At 40.7% G+C, this 20332-nt stretch overlaps 1 protein-coding gene across 1 annotated transcript in view; it reads right to left on the bottom strand.

Annotated features, from left to right (window-relative positions):
• hs6st3b (heparan sulfate 6-O-sulfotransferase 3b) overlaps positions 1-20332 on the bottom strand; it is a 57513-nt gene that overhangs the window by 26672 nt on the left and 10509 nt on the right. The gene's annotated exons all lie outside the window — the stretch shown is intronic.

Below are 20332 nucleotides of genomic sequence, written 5' to 3'. Positions count from 1 at the left end.
GCCAGCATCAACAAAGAGTGTGCAAATAGTTCAATCGGGAGATGCTGAATAGAAAACAGCTACACTGCTGTTGACGCAGTCAGTACCAGTTTTGCCGAGCACTAGCTCCCTTACAAGTAGAGTTTCGATATAGGGTTAGGGTTTAGAAAAAAAATTTCAAAGTAGGGTTAGGGTTTAGAAAAAAGGTGTCAAACTAGGATTAGGATTTAGTTGTAGGGTTTCAAACTAGGGTTATGTGTTAGTAGTAGTTTTTCAAACTAGGATTTGGGGTTAAAAGTCGGGTTTCGATCTAGGGTTAAGTTTTATAAAAATAATTTTGCAGTAGGGTTAGGGTTTGAATAATGTTTTAAAAGTAGGATTAGGGCTGAGAAAGTGGGTGTCAAATTAGGGTTAGGGTTTAGAACAGGCGTGGGCAAACTACGGCCCGGGGGCCACATGCGGCCCGTTAAACGTTATAATCCGGGCCGCCAAACTTGAAAAAAATTAAATGAATAAACCTTGTTAATGTTTTATTTTCTAAATACTGTGGTGTGTCAAAGACATATATTTTGTTGTAATTATCACTTTCATTTGAAATTAAATGTATTTTTTTTTCTCAGATGAGGTGAGGTTACCAAAACACTCCGTCCATTTTCTCCTGCTCTGGCCCCTCTGTCAAATTTTAAAACCCATTGTGGCCCACCAATTAAAAGTTTGCCCACCCCTGGTTTAGAACATGGTTTTCAAACTAGGATTGAGGTTTAGAAGTTGAGGGTCAAATAAGTGTTAGCGTTGAGAAGTGGGGTTTAAAACTAGGGTTAGGCTTTGGGAGTAGCATTTAAAAATAGAGTTAGGATTTAAATAAGGTTCATATAAGGACATAACACCCCGTCTGCTGTATTGATTTATTGAGTGATGGTTCTGTCTCCTTACTTTACGTCAACTTACTTGCACGGTCAATTAAGGTTTTTTTTTCTATATTGCAGTTTTCTTATAAATAAAATGGGTTCTGTTCATTGTGCCTTTTATTCATGATCATCAAACTGAAATTACCTCCGAAAGAATATGAACTGTAATAATGATGATCTCGCCTCAATTGTCTCATAAGTGTAATTACACAACGTGAAATGTGGGCCACTTTCATTGAACACAAAGTGCTTATTCTGTTTTAGGAATGGCAGCTGGCAGATACACAAGCTATTTGTATCGCTGTATCCAAGAAGAACATCTAAATGTTCGGTCATGTTGATCTCATAGATGGATGACCGGAGTTATATCAATTGTTAGAAATAAATCAGAATGTTCATAACAATTAGGTACATGCCATTCTCATGCCATACTAATGTGCTGCGGCACACTGTAGTCAGCAATGGTTGATTTAGCATTTTTCTGGATTCTTTAAAAAAAAAAAAAAGAAAAAAAAAGAATACAGCATTAGCATAGAAACAAAGTCTCCTTTATAAATGAGTTTGAAAATCTATTTAAGAGTGGCTTCGGGTTTATCTATCTGTGCTATCTTTGGAAATTAATTCCTCTTTTTACAGTGACTTGAAAGAATAATGGGTCATAAGAACCTCAAGAAAAAGAAATATATTATGATAAGCGAAATGAAAAATAATGGCCCAATGTAATTAATCTACTGCCAATGGGCTAATGATTTTTACTGCCCTGTTTTCTGTAAAGCAATCGCATCTTAATTAGTCTGGCAGAAATTTAAATTCTTGTAATTGAATGATTATTGAGGCTGTACGAGTGAAATGTTTTATATTCATTTTTTGTCGCACAAGTGATAGGTTTTGGGTTTGAATCTCGGCTCAGGACTTTTTATGCAGAGTTGGCATGTTCTCGCCGTGCGTGTGCAGGTTTTCGCTGTTGTCATTATGCGCGCTGTGATTGATTGCCGACCAGTGCACCGCCTTTTGTCCAAAGTTAGCTGGGACAGATTCAGGTCACCTGCGACCCAAATGGACAAAGGTAATATTTGGCTAATATGCAGATTGCGCAAAAATGACAAAAATTTTCCAAACAAAAATTCCATTTCCTTAGTTATTAATGTACTCACTTTCTTTCAAACATAGTTCGAAAGAAAAAAAAAATCATCTTGCATTTGAAGGCTGGTGTATGAAATCCGACAGATAAATGCCAGCATTGATGTTTGTGTTTACATTTGACTGAACAAACCGAATCGGAACAGTTTTAACAGCGCCAATCTGGACGTGTGAACCCACCTAAAACATAAAACCTCCTTTAAACAGTACTAAAGTTGGACCAAAAGCCATACTGAGTATTATCACTCCAAATCGCATATAAAACAACCCCTCTCAAACTGCACATAAAACGTCAAAAGCCATATAAAAATGAGCAATTATGCTGATGCAAAATGGATCAGCACTATAATCACCTCATTGGGTTCAAATCTGACATTCCATTTGCCATTTCTCCCCGAGTGGTGAAAAAGTTCATGGAAGGTTCAATTAAGGTTGTATGTGGATAGATTAGCTCATTCTCTGGGCTAATTCCAGGAATTGGACTCACCGCGTCCATACTGTTTGTGCTGTGGATTTGATCAAGCCACCGGCACATTTCCATCACACCAGCTGTGATGATTGGACCGTTTTCAGACACTTTTAAAGGTTAAAAAAAAGTGGCATGATGCTGCTTTTAGAATATAACAGGAAGAAATGTATATTGAAGTGTATATTCTTAAATACCATCTCTACAATGTGTTAATATCAGCTGATGTCACTTGTCGCACTTGGGCAATCCATCATCCACGCTCTACAATTTTCATACATTATTTATAAAGCATACAGAAGCGGCCCTGCTTATACAGTTCTGTGCATGCAACTCACCAAAAAAAAAAAAAAAAGCCAGATTTGGCATTAGACCGACATGATGTCATCTGATCATGAGCCAAAAAATGTCATTATGCTTTGCCCGGGCCACGGTCTGTCGCATGCGTTCTGCATTGCAGGAGGGGTACTGGCTGCAAATTTCAGCATGTCAAAATGACCTTTCACCAGAACTCACCGGGACCGCTCTAATTGGCACTTTTTTATTGTTATCAGGGCAAAAAAATTCTCCTGTGCAATGTCGTGTAACACATTTAATAAAAAAAAAATCAATCAGTAAAAAAAAAAAAAATAGAAAAAACAGACCAACCATTTTTGAAGCATGTGTTTAAGATCCAATTCAATATAATTATGGTGGTGTTGATTGATTTTGGGCTAGGATGTCTTTCATATACAAATCCTCATTGGTTTATTTCACTGCTGTTTCAAAAACCAATCAATAGCGCAGGAAAATCAACTTTGTGCTTCATGAATATAACATGCAATCGATATCATCACGCAAGACTAAGATTACACAGGGTCATACAGCGCTAAAAAAAAAAAGAGACGAGAACTCTAATATTCGATCAATACGGGCACATTATCCACTGAGACACGGTTGGGAGAAGTGCGGGTGACATTAGACAATGTAAGTTGTTCATCTTCAACATCCTGCATACGTGTCAACCAGGAGACAAAAATTCCCATTGAGATCAATTATATTTGGAATTCTTCTTTCCCCAAGTCAAAGTGTCACCATCATGCAGCCTTTACCTTTCTATGCAGGCAATTGTTTAAGTGACATTTTAACAGCATCCATCTGTCCATTTTCTAGCTGGCTTGTCTTGTTGAGGATTCGGGAGGGCGGGAGTGTATCGCAGCTGACACAAGAGCTACGACACGCAGGGTTGATCACTTGTCAATCACAGGTATAAAGACAGACAATTATTCACATTCACGGCAACACTGCCAGTTAGAAGAATGAACCACTACACTGTCAGAGACTTTTCAATAAAATGATACGTCACAAGTCCAATAGTAGTGTAAGAAATAATAAAACACTCCTCTTAACATCACAATAATCCAATCAAGCTGGCTGAAATGAGGTCTGCTCCGGTTCTACTCTCGTCATCAAGGCTTTCCTCTTTTGGATTGCCTTCATCGGTAGTCCCTTGTTCTTGAATTGTTTGAAAAAGCTAAATAAAAAGTGTGTGTGACTTGAAGAGGCGTTTCCAGGTGGGAGTGACTTGTGACATTGGTGAGTCTGTGTCCGGATGTGAACGGAGGCTGAGAGCAGCTCGTGTGTGATTGTGCTCATTGTATAATGTTTTACTGTTCTTCCGGCGTTCAATAAACGGCAGAAATGTGCATTTACGACCGTGGCTCTCATTTCCCACATGCGAAGGCATTGCAGTAAACAATTATGCTCTAAAAGCCATTAAAAAAACATCACTGCACAGCGCTGGAGCAACGGTTCACTGTCCGTTATTTCCTATGGGAGAAATGGTTTTGAAATATGAACAACTTGGGCGTCAACCAGGATCCCATAACCCACTGTGATTGACTTCTGAGGATCCAATAAAGACATTTGACTCATGTAATTTCAAGCCTAGAATTGTATTATTTTCATGTCACCTTGGATTTATTTTCCCGTCCTATCACCGAAGTGAGCACAGATGGACACAGAGATGTCCTTTCGTCCAGATGGCTTAGCCAATAGCCAGCACGCTTCAGTCTATGTATTTGCCCGAAATTAGATTCTTGTCGTCGTATGAATTTGAACCATCACCATGTAGCTCACTTTAAAGTTAAGTTTGATAGCTCACCAGCACAACATCTCCAAATGAATTTCGAGATGAAGCGAGGCTTTTGTTGCTTATTAGAAGCCGGGCAGCTGCAGAGCTTGTCGGTGGGGGGTAGCGAGATGCCAGTCCCTCTCAGCTCTTACAGTCTGGACATCCTTCCCTCCTGTGCTTTGGACATTTTGGCAGCTCCTCAGGAGGACCAAGAAGAGACAGCAGAGTGGCCTTTATGAGCAGATGGAAATGTGGGCTAATATACGCCACGTTTAGCATTCATAGTTTATCGGTTGATCTCAGAGCAGCACAGTTGCTCGGCTTCTTTGTCACTTAGTGAGGAAAGGAGCTCCAAGTGCAGCTCTGGATTTCAACCCAATAAAGTCGACAATTTATCTTCTTCATGTCATGTTGCTTTGATGCAGTCTAACGGGACAGAGGGGGCAGTCATGCTGGTATAATCTTCAGGGTATAGCAATAACCTGAACTGTGCAACTCGAAAATGGGGACATGGGGTCCTCATTTTTCAACAGAATTCCGTTCCGGTGGTGACTTAACCTGAATCTATAAATCGGAACATGTCGTAGTCTATCACAACCCTAAAACTTAAAGCAAGAACCTAATTGCAATTGCTGTAGAGATTCTCACAAATTGCTTTATGTGGTTAAAATACAAAGGCACAAATATAATAGTTAATACAAAAAAAAAAAAATCATAAATTAAGTCTTGCTAAAATTTTAGTGAAAAGCATGAAAACATTTGTTGGTCATAATTACAGTGTGTGAAAAATTTTGGGGGTGGAGGATGAGAATTTTTCATTTATTTATTTATATATATATATATATATATATATATATATATATATATATATATATATATATATATATATGTATATTTAAAAAAAAAAGGTAAGCAAGGAACGGAGGAGTGTCATGTACTGCAGTTAGAGAATTTGAATATTTGCGCTCGGAACTGAATAGAATTTTGCAATGGAGTTTTGTATACTAGCCATTTATCTGGGAGTTCAACTATAAGAGAGAGAGAGTGAGAGAGAGAGTGACATGAAATGAGCAAAAACATGGAAGCAATATTCGCGGGTGTGTGAAGAAGCAATTGAGAGCCAAAATAAGCAATCCAACCATCTCTATGGTGCGACCCCTGTCCGAGCTCATCTGTGAATTTGCCTGCAAGAGTCTGGGAAAGGTTATCATGTGCTGTGTAACATTGCAATGTCAGGCATCGTTTGGGTGGTGTTTATAAAATAAATAATTCAGGAATGTGTACACCCGCAGGAATTGGTCCAAAGCGGCAAATGCCTGAGCAAATCCATTTTTATGGCTTAATTTAGCTATTTTGGCTTTTAATTGGGTGTGTTTTGTAGTCCAGAAATTATGGTAAGTGGATGTGAACAGGAAATTAGCCAGCTAATTAGCTTTAAATGTTTATGAATTATGAAACCACTGCCGTTAGCCTCTCGTCATGCACGGACGCCTTTTTTTTCATTCCTGTTTAATAGAAATGAACATAACCAAATTAACTTCAATATTTATTGACTGATAGCTAGATGATACGTCGCCATCATATCAGAGCTTTTAATTGGTCCAAAACTAAGATAGGGAGGAGTAATTGGTTCTAAATAGATATGCACTTTTTTTTAAACGACAACACAATTCAAAGCCAATTTTTAGGGAGGGGGGGAGTCTGGAGTCAGCTGTGACCGGCTCCAGTTTTTTGTGTCCCTAATGAGGAAAAGCTGTATGGAAAAAGGATGGATGTGTTACGGCAACTGTGCTATCCCTGTATGGATTGGCCTCAAAAGGTTGTTGTGCAGGTTTGCTCAAAGTTTTACGACAATTACACGAAAGGTCAGTGAGCAGAAGGCCTCCCCCAGAAAAGATGTTTTGGTCGATGGCTTATTGAAATACTTCGCAATCTGCCATAAATCAATTCTGTACAGTGCTTGGCCTCATTACTGTCGCGAGAGAGGTGGAGCATTTAGGCACGGTGCACACAAGCATTCATATGTATGGAAACTGTTTTACGTTTCAATGAACTAAGCATCAATGTTGTGAATTTTCAGGGCTTTCATTTTTATTTGAAAGAACTACTTTGTGCAGTTTGTATTGTTTCAAATGTATTATTTAATGTTTTACAATAAAACAACATTGGAAAAAAAATGTAAAAGCTGGGGTTTATGTAAAAAAAAAAAAAAAATCTTGATCAGGTGGTCAGGCTCAGGGATTCGTGATCGGACAGAAAATTGTGATCTTCTAGCGAGTAATGGCTTGATTTTAAGGTGTCGAGTACTCGTGGAGGCTGCAAATACCAGTCACTTATACTTAGGCAAAAAAATAAATAAAATCCGTCATGGAGTAAATTTTATACATGCAAGTACTAGAGGTAACGATATTCGGTATCCGTGAGTACTCAAAGAGTGAATACACAAACTGATCGGCCTGAAAAGAAGTGAGATCGAACATCCTTATTTAATATTATTGCAGTTCTCAGCAAAGTACAACTACACCGGAGCGTACCATGCTGACATACTGAAATTAGTTCATAATTATTGTCTTTCCCGTACAGAAACATCAAATTGGAGTAATATTTGAACAGACTTTTTTTTTTTCGGTACAGGATCCCATTAGATTCTGCAGGTGCACTTAATGCTGAGGCAGGTGATTGCATTTTGCGCTCAGGGGAAAACAAACACGGGCATAATGTCAGGAGCACAAAATCAACAAGGTTGGACTGATTTAAACGCAGCTCGGATATTTGTACCATACATTACCTGAGCTCTACACAACCTTCAACTTTAATCCCTGCAAGGCTTCCCGATGCACAACCTCGCAACGTCAGAGAAGCCCCCTCCTGTGTCCAACACACACGAGTGTGACTCTGACTGCATTAACTGTCCGGACGACGCAAAGTTTCATTGACAATGTGAGCGGCGGGCCTCTGCAGTGCCGACAAGATGATCACGGGGCTGCGTTGAGAAGGGAAAGGCAGCGGTAAATGGGAACAGACAATAAGGAAGCCAGCGAGGGAACGGAGACTGACTTGCCAGGATAATATCTTTGTTGCCTACTGGCTTCTGATGATGAGGTCTCAGCATCCCCGGCATAATTAATGCAGAACTTGCTGCCATCACAGGGGAACACTGGCACTCTATATAGCGCAGATGAAAAACCTTTTCGTGAATCATACGACATTCAACTTTATAGTCCTTTCATATGGGGCAGAGAAGTTCCGGAGCAGGGAGTAAACAGACAGAATGATATACAAGCGTTGAGGGGATGTGCAACAAGAAATGTCTGGTTTTTGATGACCACAATATATCGCATAGAACTTTTTTTTAAGCATTGTTAACTTTTAAATGTAAAATTTCGAGTCTTAAGTGAAGCGAACAGAGGATATAAAAAGTTTACACACCCCTATTTTGAATAACGAGTTTTTGTGAAAATTAGACCAAAAAGAAATCACTTCACATCTTCACCCAGCAATTACGTGACCTACAATCTGTGCCATCCGACTGAAAATGTATAATCTCGTCGAGAGGGGGAGTAAGAATAAACAACTGAAATTGTGCGGTTGCACAATTGTGCACATCCACTTAAAACTGGGATGTGTTTCTTTTAATAATTAACCAACCACACTCAAAGTGCCTTCGATCAACCCCAAATAAAGTTCTTCTAGGCCTTTCTTGATGTTTGTTGTGCTTTTCAGCCGAAGCCTGAAGGTTTTGTGCAAAGACCAACTGCAATTTTGAACCATTCAAAATTCCTTGCACCTACTCTCCGGCCAAAGTAGCAGCTGAAAAAAAACAGTCCCGATGATGTTGCCACCATGTGCCAGTGCAGACTTGCTAACCATGGCACACTGTGCCCCAAAGAATAGTGAAAAAGAAAAAAAAGAAGACGAAAAAGACAAAACATCCCGAGAAAACAGGAAATCTCGTGTATTTTCTCTGTATAATTTCTGTTGTCTGTTGATCAAAATTCCAAATATTGTTCTCAACTTGTACTTCCCAGTGTTTACTAGAGTAATATAAAAAAATACTGCCACAGCATCCATGTGGTCATAATTGTAACTCCACACACAGGACAATGATGGACTCAGAATTCCGTGGAGACGAGCTTCCTTCTCCTTCTCCCTTGTTTACTTTTCCTCCTGTCAAAGTTTGATTTACTCAGCTTTCAGCCGAAGTAAAGGTATACACTCACCGTCCGCGACTGTGCACTTTTATGGCCCTCGAAGGAGTTGAGCAAGGTTATTTTGCAGCCCGGCAGAATCTTTCTTGCATTTTTACCGCTCAAACTCTATAGATTTTCATTTTTTTCTGCCATTATTGTTTGTTTATACTGGAACCAACAATCAATGCGATGCAGCATGCGGCGTTAAGAGCTCTGTCATTCCTAAAGTTCTTTGAGTAGCACTTACACAGACAGAAATTCTATCCATCTATCAATTTTCAATGGTCGCCAGACACACATTGAGTACAGAAAGACTCTAGCGAGTTCCGACGATCCAAATCATGCATTTTAGGTTGATAAAAGACTGGAAATTGTCCATAGGTGTGAATATGTGTGTCAAAGGTTGTTTCTGTTTGTCTACATAGGTGTGCTGTGATTGTCTGGCAACCAAGCCAGAGTGGAACGAGCCTCTCATTCAAAGTCAACTGGATAGACTGCAGCTCCCTAACGACCCGGATTTTGACAAGCTGAATTGGAAATGGTTGGCTCTACCGTATATTACTAAATAACGCGATGAATTAAAAACAGTAGTCCTACAACCATTGGGATTTTATTTCTTCCGTAAACACAATATTTGCTGATCTTTGAACATTCATGGATTGTTTGCCTTTAAAACACAGTTGGGTTGAAAATAACAAATTTGGGTCAAAAACATCCAACGGGCAGCATGTGGCCCCCGGGCCGTAGTTTGCCCACGCCTGTCCTAGTCTGTTAGGAGTTTACAGCCCTTCAGTCTGGAAATGTTTTTCAGATGGTAAAAGGATGTTTTACTGATAGATAGTATATGATTGCTCTACATCAGGGAAAAGCTATCCACTTTTCTTTATTGATGAAAAAAAATTACTTCGATTTTGTTTTGGTTTAGCTGAAGAAAATTTTGGTTCATTTGCATAACTGTGATAACCAACATTGGCATTCTGAAGCATTTGACAAATACAGATTGAACAGAAAGAGTCCAAGAACTGACCCTTGAGGGACGCCTCATGTTATGGCCATTTGATCTTATTCAAAACTTCCAACGGTTACAAAGTAACAAATTTCTTCCAAGTAAGACCTAATCCAGTTTAGCTCTAACATGTTCACTTGTCAAATATGGTTGTTTGGTCATTAACCCTGATATGTTCCAAACAATCTGCACTGAGCAGATGGGGCAGGGCAGAAAGCCAGACGCACAAATGGCAAATCATCTAATCAGCATTCACAATAAAGCAGCCCGGCAGATCCTCTCCAGTGTGGACAGCCGTTTTTATGATTCATCTTCAGAGACTCTTTTTCCGACAATATAATACGCTCTCGAACACTTCTTTAAGTAATCAAGTACAATCTAACGAGAGCCACTACAAGATAATGCCTTTATCATTTAATTTAATAATATTTTTGATTTTATGGTTGTCGTTTGGAGGAGCGTACAACTGCAGAGCAAGTCTACTAATGTGCCATTCTAATACGGTTCAACTTCTTTTAAAATCCGTTTCTCGTCATAGTCACTGCATCTGTGGATTTTAGGATTGTTTTTAAAAACGAACCCATACCCAAAACAGACTGACGTCACCTCACATGGAACCTGGATGGGAGCTGCTTCCCAATTACTCACATGCGCTTAGTCCAGCATACAAACAGGACTGGTTGCTCCGTCATGACAGAAGAGCTTAGTTGAGCAGCACTACTTGATAGCAGGCAGTCTGAGCATCAGATTTAGCTCTCTCGGCCTCTCTGCCTTGGTCCCGTGTGCGCTGGCAGACTGAGGACCTGGCTTGCTCAACAAAAACACTGTCAGAGATAGCTCAGCCATGCGTGAAATTGATTTTGTACTAACAAACAAGGGGATCTGTTTCTCCCGAACGGTTAATCAAATCATCTTGGGGAATCAGGGGAGGATGAGAGTAAAATCATTAACTTCCAACTGTAAATCAAGTGGAGTGCCAACCTGCTGTCCCATTAACCCTGAAACCTGTTCAATAGCTAATTAAGACAATTACTTCAGGCATGGCATGCCATTTAATCATGAATGACTAGACCATTTATAGTTGTGGCTTCATTACCACTGGCAGTGCACAGCGATGACCCTCCCAGTCTGCGTGCGCAAATGGATAAACATAACCGTTCACATGTGCCCGCCAAGCCACCCACCGACTGCGCCATTATTACAATGAATGGAGTCAACAAAGTGTTCGCAGCAAGTGGTCCGTTCCAATCCATAATGTTCTCTCTACCATTACTAACAATTCACGGCTAAAGGAACACTACGATTAAGATGTTTCAATTCACTCAGGAAACTAAAAAGAAGAGAAAAAACTCTCACAAAAGTCATAGTCTTTAGTCCACTAGACGTCTCAATCAGTAAATCTTGAGAGTGCGTGAGACGGGCTCATCACAATGATACTCTGTTCTCTGAGAGGTGACTCTCACTCACTCACTCACTCACTCACTCACTCACTCACTCACTCACTCACTCACTCACTCACTCACTCACTCACTCACTCACTCACTCACTCACTCACTCACTCACTCACTCACTCACTCACTCTCTCTCTCTCTCTCTCTCTCTCTCTCTCTCTCTCTCTCTCTCTCTCTCTCTCTCTCTCTCTCTCTCTCTCTCTCTCTCTCTCTCTCTCTCTCTCTCTCTCTCTCTCTCTCTCTCTCTCTCTCTCTCTCTCTCTCTCTCTATATATATATATATATATATATATATATATATATATATATATATATATATATATATATATATATATCAGCATGATAATTTGTTATGATGACCCACACACACACAAAAGAAAAAAAAACAATCCCAGTGGGCTACTGGTGCCCTTATCTACGTCATGGCCCAAATGTCCAAATGTGTGTGTCACACCTTGGCCACATGTGCTGCTTGATGTTGCTTTTGTAGGTGGCAAAGCACTCTAGCTTCATTGTGGCTTTCATTGCTGAAGTGTGCCAAAAATGCTGCAGAGTTTGAAGATTGTTGCTTTTATTCCACATCCCCACCAGATGGCCTTTGTGACGCCTTGATTCTGAATGTGCAGTGGAACGGAATGGATTTAGGGAAAATATTGGAATTTCGACTCAGGAAAAAGAATGGCTCACACCGACTGCAAGTCTATTTCCTTCACTCCTGGCAAACAATTACGTGTGGGTGTTTCTTGCTGAAAGTCACTATTCCTTTGAGAAACGTACCGCAATTGCTCAAATAGTGGCCTTCCTTATAATAGACAGTGTGCGTCAATGAGCACAAGAAGAACAGTGAATGGATGGATGGATTACTGCATAATAGCTGCATCGTGATATTCACAACCCTAGAGAATGCCACTTTTCAATAAAAGCGGTTTCAAAACACAAATGGATCATTTACACACAATGGTCCATTACTAATTTTATTCCTTCAGTTGACAACAGAATTCCGTTAAAGGGCTGCAATAAATGTTTATTTCAATCATCAATTAATCTGTGGATTATTTATTTATTTTTATTCATCATTGTATCATTTTTTCATGTGCATTCCTTTATTAAAAAAAGGACGTGTCAAATTGACATGAATTGGATTTTGATTAAGTTACTAGTTTGGTCTGTGTCATGTCATAAAATGGCAAAAAAGCAAGAACATAAACGCTTAATCAATTAATTGTGGCACCTCTAGTTCTGCTACCTCTGTGGTAACATAACCTGAATTTGTACCCAAGTCAGAGCAGGCTGTCATCAATCCACGCTGACATAGTTGTAAACTTATAATTAGATAATAGATAATAAACTACAAACTGATTAATTGTGCACTGTTCAGAACTCTGAATTGTCATATGCTGGCAGCACCAAAAACTGAGAGACTCCCAGTCGCTGTGTTATACAATCCAACTTTATTTATATAGCAGCAGATACGATACTGGGCTCAGGATGTTTTAAGGTAGATTGGAAATGAACAGGAAAATCCAGAGTTGGAGTTGGGTTCTAATTACTCTAGTGACCAGCATAAAAAGAAAAGTTGTTAGTCTGGAGCCCTGTGATGTGCCATGCGATTGGCTGGCGACCAGTCAAGGGTGAACTCTGCCTCATGGCCAAATTCAGCAGATACCTAGCAACCCTAATGAGGAAAAGTGGTCCAGAAAATGCATGTGTGGTAAAATATAACCATCCTCCACTACGTGTCAAGAAATTCTGAGGAGATTCACAGTAGATGGGGAAACTGGCTCATTTATCTCATGCAGTCGTTTTAAAAGCTGCAAGGAAAGTATGTAATTCTGGTCATAAAGCTTGGGAGCAAGTGGACACTAATAGATTCCGGTCACTAAACACAAACCTTGTCCTTTTACAATTTCATGCATATATGGCTTGGGGAGTGGCAAAACAAGCAAAAAAAAATTATTACATGAAATTTCAGTTACAAATGCGATGTAATCAGATTACAGTCAAATTTATTCAAATTTGGGATTATTTCGCAGAATGATAATATTAATTTTAATCAGTCAGCATCTTTTAAATTAGCGCACGCAGCAACCTTGCGGCACAACGAATGGATAAATTGTCTGAGTATAGCTCAATGGACCGACGTAGCTCCACTTGCACAGTCGTAGCGGCGATATCGTGAGCAAACCGAGTGATCATTATTGCCATTTGGTTCACGGGAGTTTGCGCTTGATTTGAAGTTATGTGGATGAGGTACAGAGTCCCTCATCGTTGTTGAGTTGGCCTGGGCTGAGTAATTGACTAATTGTTGACTGAGTAATTAGTTTAGGGTTTTTTTACAGACCGAGTCACCAATCAGACTATCTCAAAATGTATTTTGTGTTGACCCTGCACTTGCACCAGCAGAAATCCAATAAATATCGGAATTTAATCTACATTTGGAAGAGGTGGGATTCTGATAGACATCCAATTCATTTTTTTTTCCTCCTTGCGCTGTCATGATGCATATCCCAATTGTGTCACTTAAGATAAAAAATTCTCGACGTGAAATCTGCAGCGTAAATCCAGCCGAAGAGATTGCGTGGAGCTGTCTGAGGTGCTGAACAAGACTCACGTCGCTCTCTGACACCCACCTTGTCAGCACTTTCCACTTGAGGCTGTGACTGTGACAGACTGAGGTGTCGGGGGAGACCCTCATTTTCAACTGTTCAGAGTGGGAATATTGATTTTGGTGTTTGTCTGTGGAGGGTCGCTGATGTCTTCAACTGTTTGCTTGGATCACAGCGAGCGGACCTATGCCCACACTGATTGAGTCACTAAAAGAACTGGATTAAAAAGAATAATAATCTGCCTTGGCAAAAATGATTTTCACTTTGCTGCACCTAATATTGTGAACGTTGAGTGTACAGGATGTTTTTCCCACAGATCTTACGGTGACGGCCCTCCCCACATGGTTAAATGTCACTCTCTTCCCTCCAATGCACATCAAAAGGTGGTGTTGACAGCGCAGGACCACCCTCCTGGTGGCTCCGTGTCCAAAGACAGACATGAATATATACTACTGGACGGCCTGTCTGACATGTCAGGATGACGGGCAATTCATTATGTTGCAAACGACGGAAGCCTCTCATGGCATTAAAAAGGTCACGCTGTTGACGATTGTTTCAGAATTGGAATAATTGAACTCAGCAACGGTCGTGTAATTCAGAAAAATAAGCCTCGGAAATCACGGAGCATGACGTTGTGACACGCAGCATCGATTGATTAAATCTGTGCGTGCTTTGGCTTGTTGTTGAGAAAGGTTTGGGTGAAGAGAAGAAAGGATTAACATGTGAGGTAAGCAAATACATCCAAAGCAGTTAGGCTTCGGTGCTATTGTCCAGTAAAATGTAAAATGTTCAAAATATGTCTCTTTTCAAATATTTATGTATTATGTTGGTGATAATTTCACCTTGAAGTGGATTATTTCCATTTTCATTATTTCCTGTGGTATATGCTAATTAGATGACCAGCATCCCACAATGGATTGCTTTTGATCTTGGTTAGACAGCTTTGACTTTGAGCTTGTGTTAATTGTTGTGATTGCATGAATAAATTAAAAATCAACAGTTGTTACCCTTGCCTGGGCGTTATTTGTCTTTGGAATGTGACAAAACACTCATCAAAGCTGTTGATAAACAGGCCTCTGTTTGCTTTTGTGCGAGGGTCCCGGGGGAGTGCCGGTGTTTTTAGACAATCAACGCCAGCAGTCAACGAGGAAGCCTCGCTCGACCATTTCTTCCCCCATCCCCCGCCGTCCCAGTGTAGAAATTCTGGCCGACACAGACTCTCTGCGGGCTGAACTTGTTGTTCAATGCACTTTTCATGCGCAATCATATCACATGAGGCACCGGCGGCCAAATATTAGGAGAATAAAAGTCCTGCAGTGATTGTAATTAATAAACTACAGGGGAACCGTAATAAAACACTAGTCGCAATAAAGCCAGTTTGCTGCTCGCGCAAGAGAAATTACAAATGGCAATTAAGCAAATATATGGCTCCAATAAAGAACAGGGCGTAAATGAACAACTAAGACAAACATCTGAGCAACAATGGATTATGACGGTGACAAAAACAATACAAGTACTTCAGTCTAACAAATGAGGGCTTGGCATTTTCTCGGCAAATGTAGCAGAGGAACATTATTTCAAAGCCTTTTAAAATCTCCATCCTGCTGTGGAAGTCATTATCAAGACTCACGGTACTAGTAAAATGCTGCGAGTGGAAGCGTGTTCGCGCCAATCCTGGGGCTACTAATCAGGATGAATGTTGTGTGCTTCTATTGAGGCGTTTTAATGCTCAGTGCACACGCACAGCCACAAATTGGGCTATTTTGTTTGTCCATTCAGAACAGGCACAAAATCAGAGGTGTCAAATCCAAGTCCAGGAAGTAAAATGCCTGCCACATTTTGGCTTTAGCCGCTGGCACTTCTACTCACCTGGCAGGTAAACGAGCCCTGGAGTAGAAGCACCTGTGGCTAAAGCTAAACTGCGTCAGGGTTGTCACGTTCTAGACCTGGATTGGACATCTCTGCAAAGAACTCACAGGGAAACAGCCAAAGTAGATGCTAAAAGATAAGCAAATACTGAAAACAGGCAAGATAGTTAATGCCACGCCCACTTGAAGTTTACAAGTAGAATTACATACATTGCGAATTAAAAAAAAGAAATCACCTTACTTTTCCTTTAAGTAGGCTATCTTGATATTAACACATCATGGTAAATATCACAAACAGGCTCGTGAGTTGCATCTACATGGCGGAGAAATATTGCCTCAAACAACTGATATTTGACCCAAAACAGTGCAGCAACACATGTAGACAGACAATATAAAATGCGCAGCCTGACATACGCTAACGGACACACTTATAGCAATGCGAGCAGGAACAAATTCAAATAAAGAGCATAATTTCGCTTGATTTACGGCTATACATTTAAAGTTAGTCTAATCATATTGATAATACCTGGAGTTACAGCAGTGATAAAAAAAAAAAATAGTCTCCATTTGTCTTTTAGGGACAACTTTGTAATGTGAACATGCCTTTCAATCGTCTCAATGGTATCTTAAACAAGCATGTACACGTTTACATTGTTGACCCGGAGGCTTGGGGGGGGGGGGGGGCACCGTCAGCTCTACACCAGGTTAATTCCAAATGTTTGCACTCCCTGCTGTTGACTGGCCTACTCCCTCAAGGCTGTGTTGGGGAATGAAGTAAAAATAGGACTTTAAACCCCTCTTCCTCTAAACTGCTTTTTGACTTTTTTCTTTTTGGGAACATCCTCCTTGTCACAGAATTAATGGATTTGGTAGTGCCCAACAATGATACTTTTTCTTTGGCCTGGGATGGATTGTATGTAAGCGATGAGATTGGTTCCAGTGTTCCCCGTGGACCGCAGCCTTTGGTGTTTGGTGATAAATGCCCACTGTGTGGTAATACAGTATGATTAACGGACACAGCCCATAGCGCTCTATCCCCCTCAACACCACCATCATCCCCCAGGTCTCCCTCGTTTCGCCTCCGCACCGCACCTGAATCAATCATCTGCATGGAGGCACAGTCTTGAGTGAGAGCAGATGTTCAATGTTCAGTGCTCTCCGTTAGTATTGGAGGGAAAGGGAAATGACCGCAAGGCTGCTTTTAAATAAGGATGGGCATTTGACTTCCTCAGTCGATTATGGAGGAAATTAATGCTCAGTTAATCGATCGATTCATCCATTTTATTTAGTGTTGTCCTCATTAGGGTGGCATTTTGGAGCTCATGCAGGTGTTTGGAGAGTAAAAGTCTTTTATAGTGTTTGCACACACCCTCTTGTGTTTTGGGGTTGCTTTGAAAATATTTGCTGATGCCTAACATGGCTGGTTGGTCTCTCGAGTCATTTGGATGCTATTCATTTGCTTTTAGCTGGATGAAAAATTGGCTTGAGCTGAATTCACTGAATTTGGGAAAAAAATTAACTTTATTGTGTTTGGCACTGAAAATATTATGTATGAACAATAAAATAACAATATTGAAATAGAAAGAGTGTATATAGATTTATTGGAATGATCACTGATGCCAAGCGTTGTTGGAAGGCACATAGATAACAATAAAACTCCAAAGTATTCTATCCTTAATTTTTTTTTTTTTTAAACTATGTGAGTTGCTAAATTTTATGTTGGTGTGGTGTGGCCCATAACTCTGTGTTGGCGAATTTTGTTTGTGTCGGTGTTTTGTGGTCAATCATCTTCTTTGCCAAAATATGCTTTGCCATAGAAAACGCATACGCTTGATCAGCTTTAGCTTCACTCTACGCCTTTTCAATTAGTTTGTTTTATTGAAAAACGCTATATTTACTGTTCTGTTTTCTTTTATTGAAGCTGATTGAATAAAACAACCAACCAAGGTGTAAGTCATTTCAAGAACTTTTTGTTTTGAATCCTAAGAGTACAACTTTTGGAGTGTTCTACTTTAATGCCCCCTCCTGCATTTTACACACAACCAACTTGGTAAACCTGCACGGAGCCATGATAGTCGTAGTCTCTGGAATCTCTGGACTCATCAAACAGCGTATCAAATATGAACAATGCACGTTCAGTGTCAGGAAGGAAAATAAGCACCATCTGTTATCGTAACGTAGAGGTGATGAAGCAGGTTGAATTTAAAAGTGTGCATCAAACATGATCAGATTTGATAATAAGAGCCATATTTTTTTCCAAAAGGCAGTGGCGACTTGACAAACATAAGGGAAACCACATCGTTGATGGTAAGATTGCGTCAGCGGCATAAGCAGTCCAATCAATCCTCCAGTATTTCTGTGTTCGAGTCGATATATCCAGGTTAGGCCCATTAGTCATGTTGGCACCCCACATCGCCATCTCCAAGCGCTCGAACTACCTTTTGCGATATGCTGCCCTTTATAAGCACGGGAAAATGGGAATCAATTCTAATTCATGTCACTTGCTGTTAATATGTATGGCTACATTCGCCATGGTGAAATATTTAATAAAGGCATAATCTGCTTCGTTATGACACCTGCAAGGAGGAAAAGGCCATTTGCTGCTGGCATCCGAAAGCAAGAACTCTGCGTTGTTCCTCGCCTTGTAACTTATTAGGATTCACAGACATGCCCGGCATTACGAGGGAGGTGAATGCTTCCAAGGCGAGGACAATTTCCTCCCACCAGCCCGTCCCAGAAAGAGCGTAAACAAGATGGTGGTTGAGACTCGGGAACGGCAGCGAAGGCGCCTCTCGCGGCGTGATGAATGAAGCGAAGGCGGCTATCCATTTGAGCATGATGAGAGCCCAACTGATCCCGGGATTTGTGAGTGGGATTTAAAGCTCTACCTCGCAGGCAGTAATGTGGCACCTGAGGAGGGCCGCGTCACGCACGGCGGCACGCTTATGATGCGCTGCATGGCAACACACATGAAGCGTTACAAAACGCTACAACGATATAGTCCAAAACTAAACTCAAAGGTGAAAGTTTTCCTTTTCGAAATAATCTCCCTTAAGTTTAGCGCACTTTGCCAGGCAGCGCTGCCACCTGCTGGAAGGATTCTTCCGCGATCCTCCCCAACCGTCTAGTCACAGCCATCTTGATGTTGTCCACATCTTCAGAACAGATGACCTCGTTGTGTTTGGGAAATATCGGGCAAAAGAAATCACAAGCAGCCAAGTCACATGTGAAAGGACGTTGCTCTGGCGAGGAACTGTCAGATGCTCATAGCTGTGCGAGCTGGGGCGTTGTTCTGCCACCATTCTAGCATCTTCTCGTGCACTGGGTTTGAAATATATGTTGTGTGACACCAGTCCGGGAACATTTCTGGTGTAGAGATGGGCAGTGTCTAAAGTCCAAGCCTCACATCTTTGACCCATAATTTATGTTAAGACCAAGTCTAACGGTTCCAAACCCAAATCAAGTTTCAAGTCCTTGACCTCAAGTTCAATTCAAAAAGCTGCAACAAATGGCTCAGAGTTTGCCATGCCGGTGATTGTTTTAGTGTTTTTGTCTGCACTACGTAATTAACATTGGATGTTGCTCAGACACACAGAAAGATGAGAGGGACAACTTACGAGGCGGCATCTGAGCCACGCGCACAAACACACACACACGAACACACGCACGCGCACAAAGACATTTGGACCAAGGAGAGAAAGAGCAAGCGACACCATAGAGACTTGTAAAGTTCACGAGTCCCAAATGAAAAGTCAAAGTCAAGTCTCAAGTATTTAGTGAATGAGTCTAAGTCCATTGCAAGTCTCAAAAAATAGACTTAAGACTCTCACGTGTCCTAATTGGCTCTCGTTTCGTTTTTACATTGCAACGGAAGAGAGCTCAGCCCACCTCGGTGTTGACCACATTTGTAAATTTAAGATGTGTAATGACGGATGACTATTTTCCAAATAAGTCTTGAAGTAAGAACCCCAAAACACATCCGACACTATCTCTCGGGACGATCTTTTAGACATCTGAGAATTAATCCTGTGCTGACGAGAAAATACTCAAATTTTGCCCGATTTGGTACTGCTTCCCACTTAAACGCCGTATTCCACACTAGTACCCTGTGATGTCATCTCCTGTTGAGACAAGTTCCTGTTTTCCTTCCTTACTTCATAAACCACACCGTGAGGTGGGACCCAATTTACACTCCTCAATTGAGGTGGGAACGTGAGGAAATGCATCCACAGAGAGGCCTCGTTCTCCAGGGGGAAATAAGGCATTTTTCCATCAGCAAAACATGGAACCTAATCAAGACTGAAGAACAATATGCTCATTAACAAGTCCTCTTTGAATATTCCAAACTTTAATAAATCATGTCGTATTGAGCAAAATAATGCTGCCGTATTAAAGTTCTACAATGGCGTTCCATTCCTACTTCATCTTGTTTTTCTTGAGCCCGACTCCTTGGCACCGTACACCAGCACGCCTCAATTACTTAAACATAACTGACAACATTCTTGGCGATCAACTAATGGATTAATCAGATCATTCTCTGCAACTGACTGAGGATCAGTGAGTGTGTACCCCATCTCTTGATCAAAGTCAGTTGGGACCGGCTCC

Source organism: Idiotropiscis lumnitzeri, chromosome 14 (assembly GCF_059441095.1).
Source record: "Idiotropiscis lumnitzeri isolate Australia: NSW breed Sydney's pygmy pipehorse chromosome 14, RoL_Ilum_1.0, whole genome shotgun sequence".
Taxonomy (NCBI): Eukaryota; Metazoa; Chordata; class Actinopteri; order Syngnathiformes; family Syngnathidae; genus Idiotropiscis; species Idiotropiscis lumnitzeri.
This window is presented reverse-complemented; position numbering and strand designations above follow the sequence as displayed.